The 25,472-nt window shown below is 50.7% G+C and overlaps 17 non-coding genes across 17 annotated transcripts; 7 read left to right on the top strand and 10 right to left on the bottom strand.

Moving 5' to 3' along the window:
- Nucleotides 1-280: 280 nt before the first annotated feature.
- LOC120925284 lies at nt 281-421 on the bottom strand. Its single transcript, XR_005746570.1, has one exon. It is a non-coding gene; the product is annotated as a U4 spliceosomal RNA (small nuclear RNA).
- A 409-nt stretch (nt 422-830) lies between these two features.
- LOC120925343 lies at nt 831-945 on the top strand. The gene has a single exon (XR_005746627.1). It is a non-coding gene; the product is annotated as a U5 spliceosomal RNA (small nuclear RNA).
- A 364-nt stretch (nt 946-1,309) lies between these two features.
- LOC120925283 lies at nt 1,310-1,450 on the bottom strand. Its single transcript, XR_005746569.1, has one exon. It is a non-coding gene; the product is annotated as a U4 spliceosomal RNA (small nuclear RNA).
- A 409-nt stretch (nt 1,451-1,859) lies between these two features.
- Nucleotides 1,860-1,974, top strand: LOC120925342. The gene has a single exon (XR_005746626.1). It is a non-coding gene; the product is annotated as a U5 spliceosomal RNA (small nuclear RNA).
- Nucleotides 1,975-2,341: 367 nt separating this feature from the next.
- LOC120925282 lies at nt 2,342-2,482 on the bottom strand. The gene has a single exon (XR_005746568.1). It is a non-coding gene; the product is annotated as a U4 spliceosomal RNA (small nuclear RNA).
- Nucleotides 2,483-2,891: 409 nt separating this feature from the next.
- On the top strand, nt 2,892-3,006 carry LOC120925341. Its single transcript, XR_005746625.1, has one exon. It is a non-coding gene; the product is annotated as a U5 spliceosomal RNA (small nuclear RNA).
- Nucleotides 3,007-3,379: 373 nt separating this feature from the next.
- LOC120925280 lies at nt 3,380-3,520 on the bottom strand. The gene has a single exon (XR_005746567.1). It is a non-coding gene; the product is annotated as a U4 spliceosomal RNA (small nuclear RNA).
- Nucleotides 3,521-3,929: 409 nt separating this feature from the next.
- On the top strand, nt 3,930-4,044 carry LOC120925340. The gene has a single exon (XR_005746624.1). It is a non-coding gene; the product is annotated as a U5 spliceosomal RNA (small nuclear RNA).
- A 370-nt stretch (nt 4,045-4,414) lies between these two features.
- Nucleotides 4,415-4,555, bottom strand: LOC120925279. Its single transcript, XR_005746566.1, has one exon. It is a non-coding gene; the product is annotated as a U4 spliceosomal RNA (small nuclear RNA).
- A 409-nt stretch (nt 4,556-4,964) lies between these two features.
- On the top strand, nt 4,965-5,079 carry LOC120925339. The gene has a single exon (XR_005746623.1). It is a non-coding gene; the product is annotated as a U5 spliceosomal RNA (small nuclear RNA).
- A 370-nt stretch (nt 5,080-5,449) lies between these two features.
- On the bottom strand, nt 5,450-5,590 carry LOC120925333. The gene has a single exon (XR_005746618.1). It is a non-coding gene; the product is annotated as a U4 spliceosomal RNA (small nuclear RNA).
- Nucleotides 5,591-11,811: 6,221 nt separating this feature from the next.
- On the bottom strand, nt 11,812-11,952 carry LOC120925278. The gene has a single exon (XR_005746565.1). It is a non-coding gene; the product is annotated as a U4 spliceosomal RNA (small nuclear RNA).
- Nucleotides 11,953-12,361: 409 nt separating this feature from the next.
- Nucleotides 12,362-12,476, top strand: LOC120925338. Its single transcript, XR_005746622.1, has one exon. It is a non-coding gene; the product is annotated as a U5 spliceosomal RNA (small nuclear RNA).
- Nucleotides 12,477-12,846: 370 nt separating this feature from the next.
- Nucleotides 12,847-12,987, bottom strand: LOC120925277. Its single transcript, XR_005746564.1, has one exon. It is a non-coding gene; the product is annotated as a U4 spliceosomal RNA (small nuclear RNA).
- Nucleotides 12,988-13,396: 409 nt separating this feature from the next.
- LOC120925337 lies at nt 13,397-13,511 on the top strand. Its single transcript, XR_005746621.1, has one exon. It is a non-coding gene; the product is annotated as a U5 spliceosomal RNA (small nuclear RNA).
- A 376-nt stretch (nt 13,512-13,887) lies between these two features.
- Nucleotides 13,888-14,028, bottom strand: LOC120925276. Its single transcript, XR_005746563.1, has one exon. It is a non-coding gene; the product is annotated as a U4 spliceosomal RNA (small nuclear RNA).
- A 6,241-nt stretch (nt 14,029-20,269) lies between these two features.
- On the bottom strand, nt 20,270-20,410 carry LOC120925334. The gene has a single exon (XR_005746619.1). It is a non-coding gene; the product is annotated as a U4 spliceosomal RNA (small nuclear RNA).
- Between the last annotated feature and the right edge of the window lie 5,062 nt (nt 20,411-25,472).

Genomic DNA, 25,472 nt, shown 5'->3' with positions numbered 1-25,472 from the left:
GTGGTCAATGCAGCCTAAAAAACGGTTTGATGGCATTGGTCCACGCATATATTTGCCCCCAATTCCATGGCCATGCGCCTTATATCATTCTGATGAAGCCGATTGTTACGCGTGCCTGCTGATTCCCACCCCCATGCTGACTCCCATATATCAGGGCTGCTGCTGAGCTCTGACACTAAAGTCAGTATGCGCCTCCATCATCTGCAGCTCTGTCCTCTGTCTCCCCTCCCCTTTCTGACTATCTGCTTGTGTTACTCTATTCTTGTACCAGATCGTGCAGTCTCCATAGAGACTGTCAAAAATTGTCATTGCCGGCTATATTTCAAGCCGTCATGACGGGGTATTGGTAAAAGTTTTCAATTAGCAATAATCGCGCCTCAGTGAAACTTCATTGGCTACAATACTGCCACTGCGCAAAGCTACCAATAGATGGCAGCAGCGAACACCCTCCCGCAGGAACATCGCAAAAAGCTCATGGGTAGTCACACCGGAATGCTTTAATTTCTATACCTTACTTGTCCTATAAATATTCCATATTACAAATAGCACATGTACACATTTCTTACACACTAATCATCATAAATGTTGTTGGTGGTCAACGCGGCCTAGAAAATGATTTGATGGCCTTGGTCCACGCATATATTTGCCCCCAATTCCATGGCCGTGCGCCTTATATTAATCTGATGAAGCCGATTGTTACGCGTGCCTGCTGATTCCCGTCCCCATGCAGCTGCACAGACATGCAAATTAGGCTGTCTTGGAGTCACCATGAGTTGAGCAGCATTTGTGTTCTGCCAGGCAGGGACCTCATTTGGTATATTGGTTAGTTTACACTCTGGTTTCTCTTCAGAACGAACAAATCTTTCGCCTTTTACTAAAGATTTCCGTGGAGAGGAACAACCATGAGTTTCGGTGAATTTTTTGATGCCTGGCTAATGCTGGGCTTCCTTAATATGGTGAAAAATAGCTTGAGTTCCTTCGATTGGGAAAGGCACATAGACGGCGTTAATGTTGTTGTTGTTGTTGGTGGTGGTCAATGCAGCCTAAAAAACGGTTTGATGGCATTGGTCCACGCATATATTTGCCCCCAATTCCATGGCCATGCGCCTTATATCATTCTGATGAAGCCGATTGTTACGCGTGCCTGCTGATTCCCGCCCCCATGCTGACTCCCATATATCAGGGCTGCTGCTGAGCTCTGACACTAAAGTCAGTATGCGCCTCCATCATCTGCAGCTCTGTCCTCTGTCTCCCCTCCCCTTTCTGACTATCTGCTTGTGTCACTCTATTCTTGTACCAGATCGTGCAGTCTCCATAGAGACTGTCAAAAATTGTCATTGCCGGCTATATTTCAAGCCGTCATGACGGGGTATTGGTAAAAGTTTTCAATTAGCAATAATCGCGCCTCAGTGAAACTTCATTGGCTACAATACTGCCACTGCGCAAAGCTACCAATAGATGGCAGCAGCGAACACCCTCCCACAGGAACATCGCAACAAGCTCATGGGGAGTCACAGCGGAATGCTTTAATTTCTATACCTTACTTGTCCTATAAATATTCCATATTACAAATAGCACATGTACACATTTCTTACACACTAATCATCATAAATGTTGTTGGTGGTCAACGCGGCCTAGAAAATGATTTGATGGCATTGGTCCACGCATATATTTGCCCCCAATTCCATGGCCGTGCGCCTTATATTAATCTGATGAAGCCGATTGTTACGCGTGCCTGCTGATTCCCGTCCCCATGCAGCTGCACAGACATGCAAATTAGGCTGTCTTGGAGTCACCATGAGTTGAGCAGCATTTGTGTTCTGCCAGGCAGGGACCTCATTTGGTATATTGGTTAGTTTACACTCTGGTTTCTCTTCAGAACGAACAAATCTTTCGCCTTTTACTAAAGATTTCCGTGGAGAGGAACAACCATGAGTTTCGGTGAATTTTTTGATGCCTGGCTAATGCTGGGCTTCCTTAATATGGTGAAAAATAGCTTGAGTTCCTTCGATTGGGAAAGGCACATAGACGGCGTTAATGTTGTTGTTGGTGGTGGTGGTGGTGGTCAATGCAGCCTAAAAAACGGTTTGATGGCATTGGTCCACGCATATATTTGCCCCCAATTCCATGGCCATGCGCCTTATATCATTCTGATGAAGCCGATTGTTACGCGTGCCTGCTGATTCCCACCCCCATGCTGACTCCCATATATCAGGGCTGCTGCTGAGCTCTGACACTAAAGTCAGTATGCGCCTCCATCATCTGCAGCTCTGTCCTCTGTCTCCCCTCCCCTTTCTGACTATCTGCTTGTGTCACTCTATTCTTGTACCAGATCGTGCAGTCTCCATAGAGACTGTCAAAAATTGTCATTGCCGGCTATATTTCAAGCCGTCATGACGGGGTATTGGTAAAAGTTTTCAATTAGCAATAATCGCGCCTCAGTGAAACTTCATTGGCTACAATACTGCCACTGCGCAAAGCTACCAATAGATGGCAGCAGCGAACACCCTCCCACAGGAACATCGCAACAAGCTCATGGGGAGTCACAGCGGAATGCTTTAATTTCTATACCTTACTTGTCCTATAAATATTCCATATTACAAATAGCACATGTACACATTTCTTACACACTAATCATCATAAATGTTGTTGGTGGTCAACGCGGCCTAGAAAATGATTTGATGGCCTTGGTCCACGCATATATTTGCCCCCAATTCCATGGCCGTGCGCCTTATATTAATCTGATGAAGCCGATTGTTACGCGTGCCTGCTGATTCCCGTCCCCATGCAGCTGCACAGACATGCAAATTAGGCTGTCTTGGAGTCACCATGAGTTGAGCAGCATTTGTGTTCTGCCAGGCAGGGACCTCATTTGGTATATTGGTTAGTTTACACTCTGGTTTCTCTTCAGAACGAACAAATCTTTCGCCTTTTACTAAAGATTTCCGTGGAGAGGAACAACCATGAGTTTCGGTGAATTTTTTGATGCCTGGCTAATGCTGGGCTTCCTTAATATGGTGAAAAATAGCTTGAGTTCCTTCGATTGGGAAAGGCACATAGACGGCGTTAATGTTGTTGTTGTTGGTGGTGGTGGTGGTGGTGGTCAATGCAGCCTAAAAAACGGTTTGATGGCATTGGTCCACGCATATATTTGCCCCCAATTCCATGGCCATGCGCCTTATATCATTCTGATGAAGCCGATTGTTACGCGTGCCTGCTGATTCCCACCCCCATGCTGACTCCCATATATCAGGGCTGCTGCTGAGCTCTGACACTAAAGTCAGTATGCGCCTCCATCATCTGCAGCTCTGTCCTCTGTCTCCCCTCCCCTTTCTGACTATCTGCTTGTGTCACTCTATTCTTGTACCAGATCGTGCAGTCTCCATAGAGACTGTCAAAAATTGTCATTGCCGGCTATATTTCAAGCCGTCATGACGGGGTATTGGTAAAAGTTTTCAATTAGCAATAATCGCGCCTCAGTGAAACTTCATTGGCTACAATACTGCCACTGCGCAAAGCTACCAATAGATGGCAGCAGCGAACACCCTCCCACAGGAACATCGCAAAAAGCTCATGGGGAGTCACAGCGGAATGCTTTAATTTCTATACCTTACTTGTCCTATAAATATTCCATATTACAAATAGCACATGTACACATTTCTTACACACTAATCATCATAAATGTTGTTGGTGGTCAACGCGGCCTAGAAAATGATTTGATGGCCTTGGTCCACGCATATATTTGCCCCCAATTCCATGGCCGTGCGCCTTATATTAATCTGATGAAGCCGATTGTTACGCGTGCCTGCTGATTCCCGTCCCCATGCAGCTGCACAGACATGCAAATTAGGCTGTCTTGGAGTCACCATGAGTTGAGCAGCATTTGTGTTCTGCCAGGCAGGGACCTCATTTGGTATATTGGTTAGTTTACACTCTGGTTTCTCTTCAGAACGAACAAATCTTTCGCCTTTTACTAAAGATTTCCGTGGAGAGGAACAACCATGAGTTTCGGTGAATTTTTTGATGCCTGGCTAATGCTGGGCTTCCTTAATATGGTGAAAAATAGCTTGAGTTCCTTCGATTGGGAAAGGCACATAGACGGCGTTAATGTTGTTGTTGTTGGTGGTGGTGGTGGTGGTCAATGCAGCCTAAAAAACGGTTTGATGGCATTGGTCCACGCATATATTTGCCCCCAATTCCATGGCCATGCGCCTTATATCATTCTGATGAAGCCGATTGTTACGCGTGCCTGCTGATTCCCGCCCCCATGCTGACTCCCATATATCAGGGCTGCTGCTGAGCTCTGACACTAAAGTCAGTATGCGCCTCCATCATCTGCAGCTCTGTCCTCTGTCTCCCCTCCCCTTTCTGACTATCTGCTTGTGTCACTCTATTCTTGTACCAGATCGTGCAGTCTCCATAGAGACTGTCAAAAATTGTCATTGCCGGCTATATTTCAAGCCGTCATGACGGGGTATTGGTAAAAGTTTTCAATTAGCAATAATCGCGCCTCAGTGAAACTTCATTGGCTACAATACTGCCACTGCGCAAAGCTACCAATAGATGGCAGCAGCGAACACCCTCCCACAGGAACATCGCAACAAGCTCATGGGGAGTCACAGCGGAATGCTTTAATTTCTATACCTTACTTGTCCTATAAATATTCCATATTACAAATAGCACATGTACACATTTCTTACACACTAATCATCATAAATGTTGTTGGTGGTCAACGCGGCCTAGAAAATGATTTGATGGCATTGGTCCACGCATATATTTGCCCCCAATTCCATGGCCGTGCGCCTTATATTAATCTGATGAAGCCGATTGTTACGCGTGCCTGCTGATTCCCGTCCCCATGCAGCTGCACAGACATGCAAATTAGGCTGTCTTGGAGTCACCATGAGTTGAGCAGCATTTGTGTTCTGCCAGGCAGGGACCTCATTTGGTATATTGGTTAGTTTACACTCTGGTTTCTCTTCAGAACGAACAAATCTTTCGCCTTTTACTAAAGATTTCCGTGGAGAGGAACAACCATGAGTTTCGGTGAATTTTTTGATGCCTGGCTAATGCTGGGCTTCCTTAATATGGTGAAAAATAGCTTGAGTTCCTTCGATTGGGAAAGGCACATAGACGGCGTTAATGTTGTTGTTGGTGGTGGTGGTGGTGGTGGTCAATGCAGCCTAAAAAACGGTTTGATGGCATTGGTCCACGCATATATTTGCCCCCAATTCCATGGCCATGCGCCTTATATCATTCTGATGAAGCCGATTGTTACGCGTGCCTGCTGATTCCCGCCCCCATGCTGACTCCCATATATCAGGGCTGCTGCTGAGCTCTGACACTAAAGTCAGTATGCGCCTCCATCATCTGCAGCTCTGTCCTCTGTCTCCCCTCCCCTTTCTGACTATCTGCTTGTGTCACTCTATTCTTGTACCAGATCGTGCAGTCTCCATAGAGACTGTCAAAAATTGTCATTGCCGGCTATATTTCAAGCCGTCATGACGGGGTATTGGTAAAAGTTTTCAATTAGCAATAATCGCGCCTCAGTGAAACTTCATTGGCTACAATACTGCCACTGCGAAAAGCTACCAATAGATGGCAGCAGCGAACACCCTCCCACAGGAACATCGCAAAAAGCTCATGGGGAGTCACAGCGGAATGCTTTAATTTCTATACCTTACTTGTCCTATAAATATTCCATATTACAAATAGCACATGTACACATTTCTTACACACTAATCATCATAAATGTTGTTGGTGGTCAACGCGGCCTAGAAAATGATTTGATGGCATTGGTCCACGCATATATTTGCCCCCAATTCCATGGCCGTGCGCCTTATATTAATCTGATGAAGCCGATTGTTACGCGTGCCTGCTGATTCCCGTCCCCATGCAGCTGCACAGACATGCAAATTAGGCTGTCTTGGAGTCACCATGAGTTGAGCAGCATTTGTGTTCTGCCAGGCAGGGACCTCATTTGGTATATTGGTTAGTTTACACTCTGGTTTCTCTTCAGAACGAACAAATCGAGATGAAGAGATCCGCATTACTACCTTCGGGAAGTAGATGCGAGAGCCTTTGTAAAGGCTAAGAGCGAAGACGTCGAGGAACAAGGAAGGAAGCCGCCGAAGAACTCCCGAAGCGACTTCCAGACTTCTCGAAGATGGGGAAAAGCCAGAAGAAGACTGAAAAAGTGACTGATGAGACGAAGGAGACCGAAGAGATGATGAGGAAGAACCCTGCCCCAGCCACTTCCTCCGAGGTCCCCGAGAATGTCTCCATCTCAACCTCCACCTCCATCCCGGCCGGCGCCAGCCAACCGAGACCAGCGAAGCCGAAATTGCCTGCAGACGGGCTGCCAACCTTGGAGCCCTGGATGAAGCAGACGGTCGTGCTGCAGCTGAAAGAGGTGAACGGAAGAGTCCCTGACATGACCTCGGAGATCTTCGGAAAGAAGATGATCCTGGAGCAGGGCTTCAGCAAAGCGGAGACGCTTTCGGTGCAGTCCTTCGCAAGAGGGATCTTCTACATCACTTTCGGGTCTTTCCAAGTCTGCAGACGATACTGGGAGATGGTGAAGACCAGTGGCCCTGAATCCCCTTTTCGGAAGTTCGTTGCGAACTGCCCTATAACACAGGACGAGAAGTGGGTGACGGTGGCCATGCGGAATCCCCATACCCAAAGCAGAGACATAACCACCTACCTACAGAGGTTTTGCACCGTGGTAAAGGACCCAGTCCGAATCCTTGATGTCAACGGCTTCTGGATTGGGAAGTGGTCTGTGCTATGCAAGCTCAGGAAAGACCGTTCGGGGGACTTACAGCACCTGCAGGCGTGCTTCTCGCTAGGATCATCTGCAGGACACCTTTTCTACTCTGGGATACCCTACAACTGCAACAGATGTGGCCGTCCCGGACACATGGGAAAGGAGTGTACAGAACTTGCTTGCAAGATCTGTCGGGTTACAGGCCACGAGACCAAGGACTGTCCTAGGCCCAAAGCCTGCAACCTCTGCGGATTGCCAGAGCACACCTTCAGGCACTGCCCCCAAAGGACCCGGACCTATGCTGGAGCCCTGATCCAGGGTAAACCAGCCTCCAGCTCTGGGAAGAAGCCGACCGAAAGCAAACCAAAAGAGCCTCGGAAGGCCACAGGTAAGTATACCCCTGCCCCAGCCCCTGTCCTTGCCCCTGTCCCCGTCCCTGTCCACGTCCCCTCCTCTGTCCCCTCCTCTGTCCCACCCCCACCCACCCCCTCTGGCTCAGAGGAGACCCTTCCTGCCCCACCGCCCACCCCAGACCTGTCCTCCATGGAGGACTTCCCCGCCCTCCCCCCTTCCACCCCTGCCAGTGGCCAAACAGGAGGCCGGAAACGGAAGCCTGTGAGCCCATTGGCAGAACAACCCGCCACCTCCACCAAACGGCCCAACGGGGTCCAGCACGAAAGCGCTGGACCAGGGCAAGTAGTGGAGGACCTGGAGTCTGCAGGTGAGGAAGGCGAGGAGGAGAATATGGCCGACTATGTGCCTATCCCCACCGCCAACTTCAGTGAGACAGTTGAGGAAGTCCTGGAGGAACTGGGCATAACCCAGTACCCAGAACAGGCAGCTGTGGAGATGGAGGAGCCACCCGCCCCCTTCGGGGAGGTAAGTTCGGCCCCTTGCTAACTAGACCTCATACCCCTTTTTCATTATGGCTGAGATCTCAATCTTTTCCATTAATGTGAGGAGTATCAAGGATACCTCTAGAATGCGAACGGCGCTGACTTTTCTTTCAACTCATCAGAGTGATGTTTACATGCTCCAGGAGTGCGGTCTTCCTCCTTTGAGAAGGTACAGTCATCTGACCTCTCAGTGGACCCTCGGTCCCTCCTACTGGTCCGGGGGTGGCAATTGCAGGAATGCAGGGGTAGCCATTCTTATCAGGGGGGGACGCTTCACGGTTGACTCCATCCATGAGCTTGTCTGTGGCCGTCTTTTGGTCATAGATGGCTCGTGGGCGGGAGAGCCAATTAGGCTCATCAACGTGTACGCCCCCCCAGATACGAATGCGCGCCTGGAACTTTTCCAGACCCTGCGGATGCAACTTGTCACCACCAGAGCAGTAGTGATCGGCGGTGATTTTAACTGTCCGATAGAGGAGGATGGCCGCAGTTCTAGCATATACGCAAAACTTGATGCTACTTCAAAACTGCTCAAGGAGATGATCTCGGAGGCATCCTTACGGGACGCCGTGGGATCCATAGGGCAAGGTACCGTGAATTATTCATGGTGCCGACCCGATGGATCTGTGCGTTCCAGGATTGACTTCGTGCTCACTTCAAGAGCAGTCAAGCATCGTGAGTTCTTCATGATCCCCTGCTTTTTCTCTGACCACAGGGCCATTCACTTTCGGGGTGAACTGGGCGAGAGCTTTGCTCACGGACCAGGTTCCTGGAAGCTGAATACCACCCTGCTGGAAAATGAGGAATTGATGGGGGAACTCCGGGAGGCCTATGCCTCTTGGACGGAGGAAAAGAGATTCTTCGGAAAGGTAAGTGATTGGTGGGAGGTTGTGAAAGTTAAGCTGCGCAGCTTCTTTCAGGCAAGGGGACGACAGCAAGTGTGTGCAAGGAAGAAGGAACTCAGGAGACTGCAACGTGAGTTGCAGTCCCTGCAGGACCTTCACCACTGCGGCTGGGACGTTAGGCAGGACCTGGAGGACACCAAGAAGAACCTGAAAGGGTACTTTGAGGAAGAATCCAGGCACATTGTCTTCCGTGCCAAGGTGGAGAATCTTGAGAAAGGTGAGAAGTGTAACTCTTTCTTTTTCAGGAAACTCCATTCAGGACACACTCCCTTGTCTGAACTGCGTGACGAGACCGGAACTCTCCAGAAGGGGAAGGAGGCTGTAATGCAAGTAGTTGAAGACTACTACACCAACCTCTACTCCCCGAAAGAAACGGACTCGGAGGCAGCCGACAGGTTCCTGTCAGGTATCACTAACCAAATTGATCCTGCAGGTTCATCGACCGTCAACGCCCCCCTGGTGTTGGAGGAGCTGCACTCTGCCGCTAAATCCTTTAGGCGGGGCAGGACCCCGGGCTGCGATGGTCTCCCAGTTGAGCTCTATGTAGCCCTGTGGGACCTCGTGGGCCCGGACCTGCTCGAGCTGTACGAGGAGATGGTGGTGGAGGGTAGAATGCCTCCTTCACTGAGAGAGGGGATGATCACGATTTTGTATAAGCGCAAAGGGGAGAGATCGGACCTGAAACATTGGCGTCCGATCTCTCTTTTGAACGTGGACTACAAAATCCTCGCCAAGGTTTTGGCCAACAGGCTGAAATCTGTCATCGGACAGATCATCCACCCGGATCAAACTTGTGGCATTCCTGGCAGAAGGATTGCAGACAGCCTCGGGCTTGTCAGGGACACGGTCCAGTACATCCAGGACCGCCGTGTGCACGCGGCCCTGGTCAGTCTTGACCAGGAGAAGGCCTTTGACCGTGTCTCCCATGAGTTCATGTGCAGAACCCTGCGCAGGCTTGGTCTTGGGGAACTGTTTTGTTCGTATGTGAATGTAATGTATAAAGACATTTGTAGTTTGGTGCTGGTAAATGGTTGGAAAACTGACCCCTTCGAGGTTCTCTCGGGGGTCAGACAAGGCTGCCCTCTCTCACCTCTGCTTTTTGTTTGCTGTATAGAGCTATTCGCCCAAAGCATCAGACGGAACCCAGAGATCAGAGGGATTACCGCACCAGGACCGGAAAGACGGGAGGTCAAGTGCTCGCTCTACATGGATGACGTGACGGTGTTCTGTGCCGACCAGCGCTCCATCGACACACTCGTCCAGACGTGCGAGGACTTCGGCCAAGCTTCGGGGGCAAAGGTCAACTGCGGGAAGTCGGAAGTCATGCTCTTCGGAAAGTGGTTCCTGCCTTCTTCTGCACCCATACCGTTCAGCCTCAAAGCGGATTTCATCAAAATTCTTGGAGTCTGGTTTGGAGCGGAGGGCGCAGCCCTGAAGTCCTGGGAGGAAAGACTGGCTAAGATGAGACAGAAGTTTGGACTTTGGAGCAACAGAGTACTTACCATCGAAGGGAAAACACTGGTACTCCGCAGCGAGATTCTCCCTGTGTTGCAGTACCTCGCCCAGGCCTGGCCCCCCCGGGACAACACCTGCAAGGCCATCACCAGGGCGGTGTTTCACTTCATCTGGGGCTCCAAAATGGACAGAGTAAAGCGGACTGTTATGTTCAAGGAACCTCTCAAGGGCGGTAAGGGCGTGCCTGACATCGCCACATTACTGAGGGTGTTCTTTGCCTGTAACTGCATCCGCAGGACTTTGGTTGACAGAACTGTGGACTCTGGCGGTAACTCCATGTCCCGTTTTTTCCTCCTGCCTCTTTGGAGGTCTCTTGGATGGGACAAATGGGACAGTTCCGTCCCCTACAACTGGGACCCTCCATGGTATTACTTGGATACTTTCAAGTTCATCAAGGAGCTGGGGCTGCATGGAGTTAAGCCCGACTTGTGGAAGCCAAAAACTATCTACAAGTTGATCAGAGCATCGGACATCTTGGAGTCGATTCCAGGCCTCCCTTCAGCCACTTGCAAAGTGGTTTGGAGGAATGTTTCTTCAAAGAGACTCATCAACAGGCACAAAGATCAGGCATGGATGGCAATCCAAGGGGGATTGCTACTCAGGACATTCTTGCATGCCAGACACCTGGGCAGATACACGCACTGCCCCTTTTGCATCATCCAGGAGGAAACATCTCATCATGTTTTCTGGGAGTGCCCCTTTGCACAGGGCCTGTTGACGGCCTTGGAACCTGAACTTAAAGACTTTGTACCACAGACTGCTATTACACACTTTGGTGTGTTAAACGGACTCTTCTGTGGAACTCATTCACAGGAGGACATTGACAGTGCCTGGCGGGTGCTGTGTTGCTTTAAAGACGCTTTATGGTACGCCAGGAACCGCCGCGTACACCACCGGCAGAGGATGTCCATTGAGGACTGTCGCAGACTGACCCTCAGTCTGCTGAGAGACTATACCTTGAGGACTTTAAGGAGGAAGAGGACGTCTGAAGATTTCCCCTTCCCCCTGACATTGACATTTCTTGACACGTTTTTTTGAACTACTGTTTTCAGGGTAATGCGGCGTCATGCACGATGTGATGTTTCGGGGTTTAACAACTCTGCGCAACACATCAGGCATCATACCGCAGAATGGGTTGAATGAATGTAATTTAATTGAATGCTTGCAACTGTATTGATATGTAGTGTATTTATGCGCTGCGTCGCAGTACAGAGAATGTACCCTGTCAAAAGTATTTGATTTTTGTATATTTGCTTTGCAAAATAAACTTAAATATTGCCTTTTACTAAAGATTTCCGTGGAGAGGAACAACCATGAGTTTCGGTGAATTTTTTGATGCCTGGCTAATGCTGGGCTTCCTTAATATGGTGAAAAATAGCTTGAGTTCCTTCGATTGGGAAAGGCACATAGACGGCGTTAATGTTGTTGTTGGTGGTGGTGGTGGTGGTGGTCAATGCAGCCTAAAAAACGGTTTGATGGCATTGGTCCACGCATATATTTGCCCCCAATTCCATGGCCATGCGCCTTATATCATTCTGATGAAGCCGATTGTTACGCGTGCCTGCTGATTCCCACCCCCATGCTGACTCCCATATATCAGGGCTGCTGCTGAGCTCTGACACTAAAGTCAGTATGCGCCTCCATCATCTGCAGCTCTGTCCTCTGTCTCCCCTCCCCTTTCTGACTATCTGCTTGTGTTACTCTATTCTTGTACCAGATCGTGCAGTCTCCATAGAGACTGTCAAAAATTGTCATTGCCGGCTATATTTCAAGCCGTCATGACGGGGTATTGGTAAAAGTTTTCAATTAGCAATAATCGCGCCTCAGTGAAACTTCATTGGCTACAATACTGCCACTGCGCAAAGCTACCAATAGATGGCAGCAGCGAACACCCTCCCACAGGAACATCGCAACAAGCTCATGGGGAGTCACAGCGGAATGCTTTAATTTCTATACCTTACTTGTCCTATAAATATTCCATATTACAAATAGCACATGTACACATTTCTTACACACTAATCATCATAAATGTTGTTGGTGGTCAACGCGGCCTAGAAAATGATTTGATGGCATTGGTCCACGCATATATTTGCCCCCAATTCCATGGCCGTGCGCCTTATATTAATCTGATGAAGCCGATTGTTACGCGTGCCTGCTGATTCCCGTCCCCATGCAGCTGCACAGACATGCAAATTAGGCTGTCTTGGAGTCACCATGAGTTGAGCAGCATTTGTGTTCTGCCAGGCAGGGACCTCATTTGGTATATTGGTTAGTTTACACTCTGGTTTCTCTTCAGAACGAACAAATCTTTCGCCTTTTACTAAAGATTTCCGTGGAGAGGAACAACCATGAGTTTCGGTGAATTTTTTGATGCCTGGCTAATGCTGGGCTTCCTTAATATGGTGAAAAATAGCTTGAGTTCCTTCGATTGGGAAAGGCACATAGACGGCGTTAATGTTGTTGGTGGTGGTGGTGGTGGTGGTGGTCAATGCAGCCTAAAAAACGGTTTGATGGCATTGGTCCACGCATATATTTGCCCCCAATTCCATGGCCATGCGCCTTATATCATTCTGATGAAGCCGATTGTTACGCGTGCCTGCTGATTCCCGCCCCCATGCTGACTCCCATATATCAGGGCTGCTGCTGAGCTCTGACACTAAAGTCAGTATGCGCCTCCATCATCTGCAGCTCTGTCCTCTGTCTCCCCTCCCCTTTCTGACTATCTGCTTGTGTTACTCTATTCTTGTACCAGATCGTGCAGTCTCCATAGAGACTGTCAAAAATTGTCATTGCCGGCTATATTTCAAGCCGTCATGACGGGGTATTGGTAAAAGTTTTCAATTAGCAATAATCGCGCCTCAGTGAAACTTCATTGGCTACAATACTGCCACTGCGCAAAGCTACCAATAGATGGCAGCAGCGAACACCCTCCCACAGGAACATCGCAACAAGCTCATGGGGAGTCACAGCGGAATGCTTTAATTTCTATACCTTACTTGTCCTATAAATATTCCATATTACAAATAGCACATGTACACATTTCTTACACACTAATCATCATAAATGTTGTTGGTGGTCAACGCGGCCTAGAAAATGATTTGATGGCATTGGTCCACGCATATATTTGCCCCCAATTCCATGGCCGTGCGCCTTATATTAATCTGATGAAGCCGATTGTTACGCGTGCCTGCTGATTCCCGTCCCCATGCAGCTGCACAGACATGCAAATTAGGCTGTCTTGGAGTCACCATGAGTTGAGCAGCATTTGTGTTCTGCCAGGCAGGGACCTCATTTGGTATATTGGTTAGTTTACACTCTGGTTTCTCTTCAGAACGAACAAATCTTTCGCCTTTTACTAAAGATTTCCGTGGAGAGGAACAACCATGAGTTTCGGTGAATTTTTTGATGCCTGGCTAATGCTGGGCTTCCTTAATATGGTGAAAAATAGCTTGAGTTCCTTCGATTGGGAAAGGCACATAGACGGCGTTAATGTTGTTGTTGGTGGTGGTGGTGGTGGTGGTGGTGGTCAATGCAGCCTAAAAAACGGTTTGATGGCATTGGTCCACGCATATATTTGCCCCCAATTCCATGGCCATGCGCCTTATATCATTCTGATGAAGCCGATTGTTACGCGTGCCTGCTGATTCCCGCCCCCATGCTGACTCCCATATATCAGGGCTGCTGCTGAGCTCTGACACTAAAGTCAGTATGCGCCTCCATCATCTGCAGCTCTGTCCTCTGTCTCCCCTCCCCTTTCTGACTATCTGCTTGTGTCACTCTATTCTTGTACCAGATCGTGCAGTCTCCATAGAGACTGTCAAAAATTGTCATTGCCGGCTATATTTCAAGCCGTCATGACGGGGTATTGGTAAAAGTTTTCAATTAGCAATAATCGCGCCTCAGTGAAACTTCATTGGCTACAATACTGCCACTGCGCAAAGCTACCAATAGATGGCAGCAGCGAACACCCTCCCACAGGAACATCGCAACAAGCTCATGGGGAGTCACAGCGGAATGCTTTAATTTCTATACCTTACTTGTCCTATAAATATTCCATATTACAAATAGCACATGTACACATTTCTTACACACTAATCATCATAAATGTTGTTGGTGGTCAACGCGGCCTAGAAAATGATTTGATGGCATTGGTCCACGCATATATTTGCCCCCAATTCCATGGCCGTGCGCCTTATATTAATCTGATGAAGCCGATTGTTACGCGTGCCTGCTGATTCCCGTCCCCATGCAGCTGCACAGACATGCAAATTAGGCTGTCTTGGAGTCACCATGAGTTGAGCAGCATTTGTGTTCTGCCAGGCAGGGACCTCATTTGGTATATTGGTTAGTTTACACTCTGGTTTCTCTTCAGAACGAACAAATCGAGATGAAGAGATCCGCATTACTACCTTCGGGAAGTAGATGCGAGAGCCTTTGTAAAGGCTAAGAGCGAAGACGTCGAGGAACAAGGAAGGAAGCCGCCGAAGAACTCCCGAAGCGACTTCCAGACTTCTCGAAGATGGGGAAAAGCCAGAAGAAGACTGAAAAAGTGACTGATGAGACGAAGGAGACCGAAGAGATGATGAGGAAGAACCCTGCCCCAGCCACTTCCTCCGAGGTCCCCGAGAATGTCTCCGCCTCAACCTCCACCTCCATCCCGGCCGGCGCCAGCCAACCGAGACCAGCGAAGCCGAAATTTCCTGCAGACGGGCTGCCAACCTTGGAGCCCTGGATGAAGCAGACGGTCGTGCTGCAGCTGAAAGAGGTGAACGGAAGAGTCCCTGACATGACCTCGGAGATCTTCGGAAAGAAGATGATCCTGGAGCAGGGCTTCAGCAAAGCGGAGACGCTTTCGGTGCAGTCCTTCGCAAGAGGGATCTTCTACATCACTTTCGGGTCTTTCCAAGTCTGCAGACGATACTGGGAGATGGTGAAGACCAGTGGCCCTGAATCCCCTTTTCGGAAGTTCGTTGCGAACTGCCCTATAACACAGGACGAGAAGTGGGTGACGGTGGCCATGCGGAATCCCCATACCCAAAGCAGAGACATAACCACCTACCTACAGAGGTTTTGCACCGTGGTAAAGGACCCAGTCCGAATCCTTGATGTCAACGGCTTCTGGATTGGGAAGTGGTCTGTGCTATGCAAGCTCAGGAAAGACCGTTCGGGGGACTTACAGCACCTGCAGGCGTGCTTCTCGCTAGGATCATCTGCAGGACACCTTTTCTACTCCGGGATACCCTACAACTGCAACAGATGTGGCCGTCCCGGACACATGGGAAAGGAGTGTACAGAACTTGCTTGCAAGATCTGTCGGGTTACAGGCCACGAGACCAAGGACTGTCCTAGGCCCAAAGCCTGCAACCTCTGCGGATTGCCAGAGCACACCTTCAGGCACTGCCCCCAAAGGACCCGGACCTATGCTGGAGCCCTGATCCAGGGTAAACCAGCCTCCAGCTCTGGGAAGAAGCCGACCGAAAGCAAACCAAAAGAGCCTCGGAAGGCCACAGGTAAGTATACCCCTGCCCCAGCCCCTGCCCCTGCCCCTGTCCTTGTCCTTGCCCCTGTCCCCGTCCCTGTCCACGTCCCCTCCTCTGTCCCCTCCTCTGTCCCACCCCCACCCACCCCCTCTGGCTCAGAGGAGACCCTTCCTGCCCCACCGCCCACCCCAGACCTGTCCTCCATGGAGGACTTCCCCGCCCTCCCCCCTTCCACCCCTGCCAGTGGCCAAACAGGAGGCCGGAAACGGAAGCCTGTGAGCCCATTGGCAGAACAACCCGCCACCTCCACCAAACGGCCCAACGGGGTCCAGCACGAAAGCGCTGGACCAGGGCAAGTAGTGGAGGACCTGGAGTCTGCAGGTGAGGAAGGCGAGGAGGAGAATATGGCCGACTATGTGCCTATCCCCACCGCCAACTTCAGTGAGACAGTTGAGGAAGTCCTGGAGGAACTGGGCATAACCCAGTACCCAGAACAGGCAGCTGTGGAGATGGAGGAGCCACCCGCCCCCTTCGGGGAGGTAAGTTCGGCCCCTTGCTAACTAGACCTCATACCCCTTTTTCATTATGGCTGAGATCTCAATCTTTTCCATTAATGTGAGGAGTATCAAGGATACCTCTAGAATGCGAACGGCGCTGACTTTTCTTTCAACTCATCAGAGTGATGTTTACATGCTCCAGGAGTGCGGTCTTCCTCCTTTGAGAAGGTACAGTCATCTGACCTCTCAGTGGACCCTCGGTCCCTCCTACTGGTCCGGGGGTGGCAATTGCAGGAATGCAGGGGTAGCCATTCTTATCAGGGGGGGACGCTTCACGGTTGACTCCATCCATGAGCTTGTCTGTGGCCGTCTTTTGGTCATAGATGGCTCGTGGGCGGGAGAGCCAATTAGGCTCATCAACGTGTACGCCCCCCCAGATACGAATGCGCGCCTGGAACTTTTCCAGACCCTGCGGATGCAACTTGTCACCACCAGAGCAGTAGTGATCGGCGGTGATTTTAACTGTCCGATAGAGGAGGATGGCCGCAGTTCTAGCATATACGCAAAACTTGATGCTACTTCTAAACTGCTCAAGGAGATGATCTCGGAGGCATCCTTACGGGACGCCGTGGGATCCATAGGGCAAGGTACCGTGAATTATTCATGGTGCCGACCCGATGGATCTGTGCGTTCCAGGATTGACTTCGTGCTCACTTCAAGAGCAGTCAAGCATCGTGAGTTCTTCATGATCCCCTGCTTTTTCTCTGACCACAGGGCCATTCACTTTCGGGGTGAACTGGGCGAGAGCTTTGCTCACGGACCAGGTTCCTGGAAGCTGAATACCACCCTGCTGGAAAATGAGGAATTGATGGGGGAACTCCGGGAGGCCTATGCCTCTTGGACGGAGGAAAAGAGATTCTTCGGAATGGTAAGTGATTGGTGGGAGGTTGTGAAAGTTAAGCTGCGCAGCTTCTTTCAGGCAAGGGGACGACAGCAAGTGTGTGCAAGGAAGAAGGAACTCAGGAGACTGCAACGTGAGTTGCAGTCCCTGCAGGACCTTCACCACTGCGGCTGGGACGTTAGGCAGGACCTGGAGGACACCAAGAAGAGCCTGAAAGGGTACTTTGAGGAAGAATCCAGGCACATTGTCTTCCGTGCCAAGGTGGAGAATCTTGAGAAAGGTGAGAAGTGTAACTCTTTCTTTTTCAGGAAACTCCATTCAGGACACACTCCCTTGTCTGAACTGCGTGACGAGACCGGAACTCTCCAGAAGGGGAAGGAGGCTGTAATGCAAGTAGTTGAAGACTACTACACCAACCTCTACTCCCCGAAAGAAACGGACTCGGAGGCAGCCGACAGGTTCCTGTCAGGTATCACTAACCAAATTGATCCTGCAGGTTCATCGACCGTCAACGCCCCCCTGGTGTTGGAGGAGCTGCACTCTGCCGCTAAATCCTTTAGGCGGGGCAGGACCCCGGGCTGCGATGGTCTCCCAGTTGAGCTCTATGTAGCCCTGTGGGACCTCGTGGGCCCGGACCTGCTCGAGCTGTACGAGGAGATGGTGGTGGAGGGCAGAATGCCTCCTTCACTGAGAGAGGGGATGATCACGATTTTGTATAAGCGCAAAGGGGAGAGATCGGACCTGAAACATTGGCGTCCGATCTCTCTTTTGAACGTGGACTACAAAATCCTCGCCAAGGTTTTGGCCAACAGGCTGAAATCTGTCATCGGACAGATCATCCACCCGGATCAAACTTGTGGCATTCCTGGCAGAAGGATTGCAGACAGCCTCGGGCTTGTCAGGGACACGGTCCAGTACATCCAGGACCGCCGTGTGCACGCGGCCCTGGTCAGTCTTGACCAGGAGAAGGCCTTTGACCGTGTCTCCCATGAGTTCATGTGCAGAACCCTGCGCAGGCTTGGTCTTGGGGAACTGTTTTGTTCGTATGTGAATGTAATGTATAAAGACATTTGTAGTTTGGTGCTGGTAAATGGTTGGAAAACTGACCCCTTCGAGGTTCTCTCGGGGGTCAGACAAGGCTGCCCTCTCTCACCTCTGCTTTTTGTTTGCTGTATAGAGCTATTCGCCCAAAGCATCAGACGGAACCCAGAGATCAGAGGGATTACCGCACCAGGACCGGAAAGACGGGAGGTCAAGTGCTCGCTCTACATGGATGACGTGACGGTGTTCTGTGCCGACCAGCGCTCCATCGACACACTCGTCCAGACGTGCGAGGACTTCGGCCAAGCTTCGGGGGCAAAAGTCAACTGCGGGAAGTCGGAAGTCATGCTCTTCGGAAAGTGGTTCCTGCCTTCTTCTGCACCCATACCGTTCAGCCTCAAAGCGGATTTCATCAAAATTCTTGGAGTCTGGTTTGGAGCGGAGGGCGCAGCCCTGAAGTCCTGGGAGGAAAGACTGGCTAAGATGAGACAGAAGTTTGGACTTTGGAGCAACAGAGTACTTACCATCGAAGGGAAAACACTGGTACTCCGCAGCGAGATTCTCCCTGTGTTGCAGTACCTCGCCCAGGCCTGGCCCCCCCGGGACAACACCTGCAAGGTCATCACCAGGGCGGTGTTTCACTTCATCTGGGGCTCCAAAATGGACAGAGTAAAGCGGACTGTTATGTTCAAGGAACCTCTCAAGGGCGGTAAGGGCGTGCCTGACATCGCCACATTACTGAGGGTGTTCTTTGCCTGTAACTGCATCCGCAGGACTTTGGTTGACAGAACTGTGGACTCTGGCGGTAACTCCATGTCCCGTTTTTTCCTCCTGCCTCTTTGGAGGTCTCTTGGATGGGACAAATGGGACAGTTCCGTCCCCTACAACTGGGACCCTCCATGGTATTACTTGGATACTTTCAAGTTCATCAAGGAGCTGGGGCTGCATGGAGTTAAGCCTGACTTGTGGAAGCCAAAAACTATCTACAAGTTGATCAGAGCATCGGACATCTTGGAGTCGATTCCAGGCCTCCCTTCAGCCACTTGCAAAGTGGTTTGGAGGAATGTTTCTTCAAAGAGACTCATCAACAGGCACAAAGATCAGGCATGGATGGCAATCCAAGGGGGATTGCTACTCAGGACATTCTTGCATGCCAGACACCTGGGCAGATACACGCACTGCCCCTTTTGCATCATCCAGGAGGAAACATCTCATCATGTTTTCTGGGAGTGCCCCTTTGCACAGGGCCTGTTGACGGCCTTGGAACCTGAACTTAAAGACTTTGTACCACAGACTGCTATTACACACTTTGGTGTGTTAAACGGACTCTTCTGTGGAACTCATTCACAGGAGGACATTGACAGTGCCTGGCGGGTGCTGTGTTGCTTTAAAGACGCTTTATGGTACGCCAGGAACCGCCGCGTACACCACCGGCAGAGGATGTCCATTGAGGACTGTCGCAGACTGACCCTCAGTCTGCTGAGAGACTATACCTTGATAGACTTTAAGGAGGAAGAGGACGTCTGAAGATTTCCCCTTCCCCCTGACATTGACATTTCTTGACACGCTTTTTTTGAACTACTGTTTTCAGGGTAATGCGGCGTCATGCACGATGTGATGTTTCGGGGTTAAACAACTCTGCGCAACACATCAGGCATCATACCGCAGAATGGGTTGAATGAATGTAATTTAATTGAATGCTTGCAACTGTATTGATATGTAGTGTATTTATGCGCTGCGTCGCAGTACAGAGAATGTACCCTGTCAAAAGTATTTGATTTTTGTATATTTGCTTTGCAAAATAAACTTAAATATTGCCTTTTACTAAAGATTTCCGTGGAGAGGAACAACCATGAGTTTCGGTGAATTTTTTGATGCCTGGCTAATGCTGGGCTTCCTTAATATGGTGAAAAATAGCTTGAGTTCCTTCGATTGGGAAAGGCACATAGACGGCGTTAATGTTGTTGTTGGTGGTGGTGGTGGTGGTGGTCAATGCAGCCTAAAAAACGGTTTGATGGCATTGGTCCACGCATATATTTGCCCCCAATTCCATGGCCATGCGCCTTATATCATTCTGATGAAGCCGATTGTTACGCGTGCCTGCTGATTCCCACCCCCATGCTGACTCCCATATATCAGGGCTGCTGCTGAGCTCTGACACTAAAGTCAGTATGCGCCTCCATCATCTGCAGCTCTGTCCTCTGTCTCCCCTCCCCTTTCTGACTATCTGCTTGTGTTACTCTATTCTTGTACCAGATCGTGCAGTCTCCATAGAGACTGTCAAAAATTGTCATTGCCGGCTATATTTCAAGCCATCATGACGGGGTATTGGTAAAAGTTTTCAATTAGCAATAATCGCGCCTCAGTGAAACTTCATTGGCTACAATACTGCCACTGCGAAAAGCTACCAATAGATGGCAGCAGCGAACACCCTCCCACAGGAACATCGCAAAAAGCTCATGGGGAGTCACACCGGAATGCTTTAATTTCTATACCTTACTTGTCCTATAAATATTCCATATTACAAATAGCACATGTACACATTTCTTACACACTAATCATCATAAATGTTGTTGGTGGTCAACGCGGCCTAGAAAATGATTTGATGGCATTGGTCCACGCATATATTTGCCCCCAATTCCATGGCCGTGCGCCTTATATTAATCTGATGAAGCCGATTGTTACGCGTGCCTGCTGATTCCCGTCCCCATGCAGCTGCACAGACATGCAAATTAGGCTGTCTTGGAGTCACCATGAGTTGAGCAGCATTTGTGTTCTGCCAGGCAGGGACCTCATTTGGTATATTGGTTAGTTTACACTCTGGTTTCTCTTCAGAACGAACAAATCGAGATGAAGAGATCCGCATTACTACCTTCGGGAAGTAGATGCGAGAGCCTTTGTAAAGGCTAAGAGCGAAGACGTCGAGGAACAAGGAAGGAAGCCGCTGAAGAACTCCCGAAGCGACTTCCAGACTTCTCGAAGATGGGGAAAAGCCAGAAGAAGACTGATAAAGTAACCGATGAGACGAAGGAGACCGCTGAGATGATGAGGAAGAATCCTGCCCCAGCCACTTCCTCCGAGACCGCCGAGAATGTCTCTGCCTCTACCTCCACCTCCATCCCGGCCGGCGCCAGCCAACCGAGACCAGCGAAGCCGAAACTGCCTGCAGACGGGCTGCCAACCTTGGAGCCCTGGATGAAGCAGACGGTCGTGCTGCAGCTGAAAGAGGTGAACGGAAGAGTCCCTGACATGACCTCGGAGATCTTCGGAAAGAAGATGATCCTGGAGCAGGGCTTCAGCAAAGCGGAGACGCTTTCAGTGCAGTCCTTCGCAAGAGGGATCTTCTACATCACTTTCGGGTCTTTCCAAGTCTGCAGACGATACTGGGAGATGGTGAAGACCAGTGGCCCTGAATCCCCTTTTCGGAAGTTCGTTGCGAACTGCCCTATAACACAGGACGAGAAGTGGGTGACGGTGGCCATGCGGAATCCCCATACCCAAAGCAGAGACATAACCACCTACCTACAGAGGTTTTGCACCGTGGTAAAGGACCCAGTCCGAATCCTTGATGTCAACGGCTTCTGGATTGGGAAGTGGTCTGTGCTATGCAAGCTCAGGAAAGACCGTTCGGGGGACTTACAGCACCTGCAGGCGTGCTTCTCGCTAGGATCATCTGCAGGACACCTTTTCTACTCCGGGATACCCTACAACTGCAACAGATGTGGCCGTCCCGGACACATGGGAAAGGAGTGTACAGAACTTGCTTGCAAGATCTGTCGGGTTACAGGCCACGAGACCAAGGACTGTCCTAGGCCCAAAGCCTGCAACCTCTGCGGATTGCCAGAGCACACCTTCAGGCACTGCCCCCAAAGGACCCGGACCTATGCTGGAGCCCTGATCCAGGGTAAACCAGCCTCCAGCTCTGGGAAGAAGCCGACCGAAAGCAAACCAAAAGAGCCTCGGAAGGCCACAGGTAAGTATACCCCTGCCCCTGTCCTCATCCTTGCCCCTGTCCCCGTCCCTGTCCCTGCCCCCTCCTCTGTCCCCTCCTCTGTCCCCCCCCCACCCACCCCCTCTGGCTCAGAGGAGACCCTTCCTGCCCCACCGCCCACCCCAGACCTGTCCTCCATGGAGGACTTCCCCGCCCTCCCCCCTTCCACCCCTGCCAGTGGCCAAACAGGAGCCCGGAAACGGAAGACTGTGAGCCCATTGGCAGAACAACCCGCCACCTCCACCAAACGGCCCAACGGGGTCCAGCACGAAAGCGCTGGACCAGGGCAAGTAGTGGAGGACCTGGAGTCTGCAGGTGAGGAAGGCGAGGAGGAGAATATGGCCGACTATGTGCCTATCCCCACCGCCAACTTCAGTGAGACAGTTGAGGAAGTCCTGGAGGAACTGGGCATAACCCAGTACCCAGAACAGGCAGCTGTGGAGATGGAGGAGCCACCCGCCCCCTTCGGGGAGGTAAGTTCGGCCCCTTGCTAACTAGACCTCATACCCCTTTTTCATTATGGCTGAGATCTCAATCTTTTCCATTAATGTGAGGAGTATCAAGGATACCTCTAGAATGCGAACGGCGCTGACTTTTCTTTCAACTCATCAGAGTGATGTTTACATGCTCCAGGAGTGCGGTCTTCCTCCTTTGAGAAGGTACAGTCATCTGACCTCTCAGTGGACCCTCGGTCCCTCCTACTGGTCCGGGGGTGGCAATTGCAGGAATGCAGGGGTAGCCATTCTTATCAGGGGGGGACGCTTCACGGTTGACTCCATCCATGAGCTTGTCTGTGGCCGTCTTTTGGTCATAGATGGCTCGTGGGCGGGAGAGCCAATTAGGCTCATCAACGTGTACGCCCCCCCAGATACGAATGCGCGCCTGGAACTTTTCCAGACCCTGCGGATGCAACTTGTCACCACCAGAGCAGTAGTGATCGGCGGTGATTTTAACTGTCCGATAGAGGAGGATGGCCGCAGTTCTAGCATATACGCAAAACTTGATGCTACTTCTAAACTGCTCAAGGAGATGATCTCGGAGGCATCCTTACGGGACGCCGTGGGATCCATAGGGCAAGGTACCGTGAATTATTCATGGTGCCGACCCGATGGATCTGTGCGTTCCAGGATTGACTTCGTGCTCACTTCAAGAGCAGTCAAGCATCGTGAGTTCTTCATGATCCCCTGCTTTTTCTCTGACCACAGGGCCATTCACTTTCGGGGTGAACTGGGCGAGAGCTTTGCTCACGGACCAGGTTCCTGGAAGCTGAATACCACCCTGCTGGAAAATGAGGAATTGATGGGGGAACTCCGGGAGGCCTATGCCTCTTGGACGGAGGAAAAGAGATTCTTCGGAAAGGTAAGTGATTGGTGGGAGGTTGTGAAAGTTAAGCTGCGCAGCTTCTTTCAGGCAAGGGGACGACAGCAAGTGTGTGCAAGGAAGAAGGAACTCAGGAGACTGCAACGTGAGTTGCAGTCCCTGCAGGACCTTCACCACTGCGGCTGGGACGTTAGGCAGGACCTGGAGGACACCAAGAAGAACCTGAAAGGGTACTTTGAGGAAGAATCCAGGCACATTGTCTTCCGTGCCAAGGTGGAGAATCTTGAGAAAGGTGAGAAGTGTAACTCTTTCTTTTTCAGGAAACTCCATTCAGGACACACTCCCTTGTCTGAACTGCGTGACGAGACCGGAACTCTCCAGAAGGGGAAGGAGGCTGTAATGCAAGTAGTTGAAGACTACTACACCAACCTCTACTCCCCGAAAGAAACGGACTCGGAGGCAGCCGACAGGTTCCTGTCAGGTATCACTAACCAAATTGATCCTGCAGGTTCATCGACCGTCAACGCCCCCCTGGTGTTGGAGGAGCTGCACTCTGCCGCTAAATCCTTTAGGCGGGGCAGGACCCCGGGCTGCGATGGTCTCCCAGTTGAGCTCTATGTAGCCCTGTGGGACCTCGTGGGCCCGGACCTGCTCGAGCTGTACGAGGAGATGGTGGTGGAGGGTAGAATGCCTCCTTCACTGAGAGAGGGGATGATCACGATTTTGTATAAGCGCAAAGGGGAGAGATCGGACCTGAAACATTGGCGTCCGATCTCTCTTTTGAACGTGGACTACAAAATCCTCGCCAAGGTTTTGGCCAACAGGCTGAAATCTGTCATCGGACAGATCATCCACCCGGATCAAACTTGTGGCATTCCTGGCAGAAGGATTGCAGACAGCCTCGCGCTTGTCAGGGACACGGTCCAGTACATCCAGGACCGCCGTGTGCACGCGGCCCTGGTCAGTCTTGACCAGGAGAAGGCCTTTGACCGTGTCTCCCATGAGTTCATGTGCAGAACCCTGCGCAGGCTTGGTCTTGGGGAACTGTTTTGTTCGTATGTGAATGTAATGTATAAAGACATTTGTAGTTTGGTGCTGGTAAATGGTTGGAAAACTGACCCCTTCGAGGTTCTCTCGGGGGTCAGACAAGGCTGCCCTCTCTCACCTCTGCTTTTTGTTTGCTGTATAGAGCTATTCGCCCAAAGCATCAGACGGAACCCAGAGATCAGAGGGATTACCGCACCAGGACCGGAAAGACGGGAGGTCAAGTGCTCGCTCTACATGGATGACGTGACGGTGTTCTGTGCCGATCAGCGCTCCATCGACACACTCGTCCAGACGTGCGAGGACTTCGGCCAAGCTTCGGGGGCAAAGGTCAACTGCGGGAAGTCGGAAGTCATGCTCTTCGGAAAATGGTTCCTGCCTTCTTCTGCACCCATACCGTTCAGCCTCAAAGCGGATTTCATCAAAATTCTTGGAGTCTGGTTTGGAGCGGAGGGCGCAGCCCTGAAGTCCTGGGAGGAAAGACTGGCAAAGATGAGACAGAAGTTTGGACTTTGGAGCAACAGAGTACTTACCATCGAAGGGAAAACACTGGTACTCCGCAGCGAGATTCTCCCTGTGTTGCAGTACCTCGCCCAGGCCTGGCCCCCCCGGGACAACACCTGCAAGGCCATCACCAGGGCGGTGTTTCACTTCATCTGGGGCTCCAAAATGGACAGAGTAAAGCGGACTGTTATGTTCAAGGAACCTCTCAAGGGCGGTAAGGGCGTGCCTGACATCGCCACATTACTGAGGGTGTTCTTTGCCTGTAACTGCATCCGCAGGACTTTGGTTGACAGAACTGTGGACTCTGGCGGTAACTCCATGTCCCGTTTTTTCCTCCTGCCTCTTTGGAGGTCTCTTGGATGGGACAAATGGGACAGTTCCGTCCCCTACAACTGGGACCCTCCATGGTATTACTTGGATACTTTCAAGTTCATCAAGGAGCTGGGGCTGCATGGAGTTAAGCCCGACTTGTGGAAGCCAAAAACTATCTACAAGTTGATCAGAGCATCGGACATCTTGGAGTCGATTCCAGGCCTCCCTTCAGCCACTTGCAAAGTGGTCTGGAGGAATGTTTCTTCAAAGAGACTCATCAACAGGCACAAAGATCAG

This window comes from Rana temporaria, chromosome 1, assembly GCF_905171775.1.
Source record: "Rana temporaria chromosome 1, aRanTem1.1, whole genome shotgun sequence".
Taxonomy (NCBI): domain Eukaryota; kingdom Metazoa; phylum Chordata; class Amphibia; order Anura; family Ranidae; genus Rana; species Rana temporaria.
This window is presented reverse-complemented; position numbering and strand designations above follow the sequence as displayed.